The sequence below is a fragment of the Seriola lalandi genome, unplaced genomic scaffold, assembly GCF_002814215.2.
Source record: "Seriola lalandi dorsalis isolate HSWRI2012SDOR001 ecotype SW California unplaced genomic scaffold, Sedor1 jcf7180001960899, whole genome shotgun sequence".
Lineage (NCBI taxonomy): Eukaryota > Metazoa > Chordata > Actinopteri > Carangiformes > Carangidae > Seriola > Seriola lalandi.
The window spans coordinates 1-3,184 of record NW_019431568.1 but is presented as its reverse complement, the minus strand read 5'-3'; the positions used below and the strand labels follow the sequence as shown (position 1 = coordinate 3,184).

The 3,184-nt window shown below is 35.2% G+C and overlaps 1 long non-coding RNA gene across 1 annotated transcript; it reads right to left on the bottom strand.

The window, feature by feature from the left end:
• LOC111667892 (uncharacterized) lies at positions 1-1,509 on the bottom strand. Its single transcript, XR_002761695.2, has 3 exons — positions 1,453-1,509; positions 408-467; positions 1-51 (listed from the first exon to the last, which is right to left on the bottom strand). It is a non-coding gene; the product is annotated as an uncharacterized LOC111667892 (long non-coding RNA).
• Between the last annotated feature and the right edge of the window lie 1,675 nt (positions 1,510-3,184).

The window sequence follows — 3,184 nt, the reverse complement described above, 5'->3', positions numbered from 1 at the left end:
AACTCCTCTCAGACCAGCTGTTCCCCAGCAGAACAACCCTCAGCTCAGACACTGAAATCAAAACACTGAATTAAAAAAACTTTGTGTAGACTTCATCCAAAATGCACAGGGGTCAAATGTTGATAATTACTCATTAACCCAAGTACTGTTCTTAAATACAAATACTTGTACTTTACTTGACTCTAAGTCTCTGAAGAAAATATTATACTTTTTACTTCTGTAACATGACAATCTGTCTATCCTGTTGTCTGCAGTTAAATCTTAAAACTTGGAAATTCAACAGTGATTTTGCAAATAATCAAGAAAATAAAATAAAACATAACTTCATACCCACCAACTACAAATACTTTAATTCTAGAAGTTAAAATACAGAAGAGTAATTCTGACTCAGACTCAGTTTAACTCACTCTTAGGAGGCAGGAATTCAAAGCTGCTGCTGCGCTTCACTGGTTGCAGATCATCTGTCACTGTAAAGATACACAACATTGAGTCATTCATATTTAATCTTTAATCAACATGAAGCTTTTTCTGAAAGGACATATTAGTGTTAATTATTTTGTTTTTTTTATTACAACATGATACGTCTGGGAAACATTTGAATATTTTATCTCAGATTTCCGATACTTTGAAGCACGTCCAGAACTGACTATACAAGATGTCAGATTCAGTCACGTATCTAATACAGCCTGGACCAAGAAACACACTGCTTTATTTTGAATCCAACTAAATGGTGGTTTTGGAAGAGAAAATATACAATAAAATAGACACATGCTTCACATTTCAAGTGTAATCAACTAGTTCTTCCTGATGCCTCTTGACAATGAGGATGATGTGAGGAACACCTCAGGTACAAAAGTCTGAGAAAATGAAGTCCTTCTTAAATTTAAGTAAAATGAAATTCATAGTTCACAGATCCTAAATAGGAAAAAAGACAGTTTATGAAACAACATTTGGGTGTAACTGTAAACTGTGTTGGAAAACAAATATCAATCATAACATCAAAAATATCTAAATCAACTTGTTCCATATACTGTACTTCATCGCCTACTTATAAAATATGAAGCTTTGTATATATTAATCCATAACAGTAACTCCAGAGACAATCAGTCAACTAACAGAAATGTTAATAATTTAAATTAAACTATTTTTCCACATCCACAAACATGAGAATTTGCTGCTTTTCTTTTTGATTATTTTTTTTTCTTTGGAATATTGTTTGGACAAAACAAGCATTTAGAAGATGTCACTTTGGACTTTGGGTAATTGTGATGGCCTTCCTCATTATTTTCTGTGGGTTTTTTTTTTTAATATAAATAATCAATTTATTTTAAACAAAAAAATAATCATTAGTTGCAGCCCTATTCAAAAGAAATACCTCAACCAACTAGAGCAGTAAAGCTCTATTTTATTCAATAATAATACATGAGTAATGATGATCTCAGTTTAACTCACTCTTAGGAGGCAGGAGTTCAAGGCTGCTGCTGCGCTTCACTGTTTGCAGATCATCTGTCACTGTAAAGATACACAACATTGAGTCATTCACATTTAGTCTTTAATTAACGAGAAGCTTTTCCTGGAAGGACATATGGCTGTTGATTATTTTTTTTATGTGTTTTTACTTGATCAGTAAAGTTTAAAACTAGTCAATCCTCTGCCTCAGATCCAGCAGACAAAGCTCAGATTAAAGCAACATATGGAAAAGATTTAATGACAACATGATACGTCTCTGAGAAACATTTGAATGTCCACAACTGATAAACTGGCAGTGATTTGTGTTATTCTCACCCTGGACCAAGAAGCAAACTGCTTTATCTAATTGGGGTTCTGGAAGAGAAACTATACAGTAAAATACAAAATAGTCTGGTGCACAATTTCAAGTGTTCTCAACTAGTTCTTGACTCCTATCTGCACCTGATGCCCCTTGAGAATGAGGACGATGTGACGGGCACTTTAGGTGTCATTAACATTAACAGATACTCAAAATAGAAATGAAAAATGTAGAAATAAACTGTACAAGTAAACTGTGCTGGAAATCATAAAATCAGAGATATTTAAGTCAACTGCAATATAATACAAGTCTAAGTCAGTTTCCTCTGCATATTATGTTCTGCTCATTTACTGTTACATATATTCGCTGCTGTGGCACAGCAGGTGGAGCAGTTTGTTCACTAATCAGAGAGTTGGTGGTGTGGTCCCCGGCTCCTCCAGTCCACATGTCAAGATACTAAACCCCAACTTGCCCCTGACGGATCGTTGGTGTGTGTAAATAGGTAAATATGAGTGTAAAGTGTAAAGCGCTTTGAGCGGTCGTTAAGTCTAGAAAAGCGCTATATAAATGCAACACCATTTACCATTTCATCACCTACTGTAAAGAAATATGGTGAAATGTACTGGCTGAGTGTTTACCTAATATACTTAGTGCAACAACTGATTCGCACAGACAAAATACAAATTGCTCAAAGTACTTGACCCTTTTACCCATCTTAGAACCAGAAAACACATGCAGTTTAAATTAGCACCATGGTTTTCAGATGGCTTCTTTGTTGCCTTGTCTGGATCGAGAGTTTTACAAATTAAATGTGCAATCTCAGATGCTGGGACAGAATATTTCTCTCATTTAATTCGCATTAATAAAGACAATATACAGTTTCTGTTTGTTACTGTTGCTAAATTTACACAGAATACCCCTGCCAATAGCTCTTCATTCAGTGCTGATGATTTCATGAATTTCTTTACATCAAGTACAGATAAAACCACCGGTCAAATTCTGAACAACTACCGATCAATTTCCAATCTTCCCTTTATGTCAAAATTACTTAAAAGGGCTGTCACTGATCAAGTTACTGCCTACTTATCAAACAACAATATCTTTGATAAATTTCAACCTTGTTTTCGGTCCCATCATTCCACTGAAACTTCCCTGACAAGAATAGTCAAAGATCTATGAACTACTGCTGATTCTGACTGAACATCATTGTTGCTGCTTCAGGACTTGAGCGCAGCTTTTGACACTGTGGATCACAGCATACTTTTAAGCTTCTTGGAGAATCTTATTGGTGTCAAAGGGACAGTGCTCTCATGGTTTGAATGCTGCAGCTAGAATCTGTGAAACTGGAATATGATATCATATTACACCCATTCTGGCCTGTCTTCACAGGTTACCAGCGAATCACACTACACTACA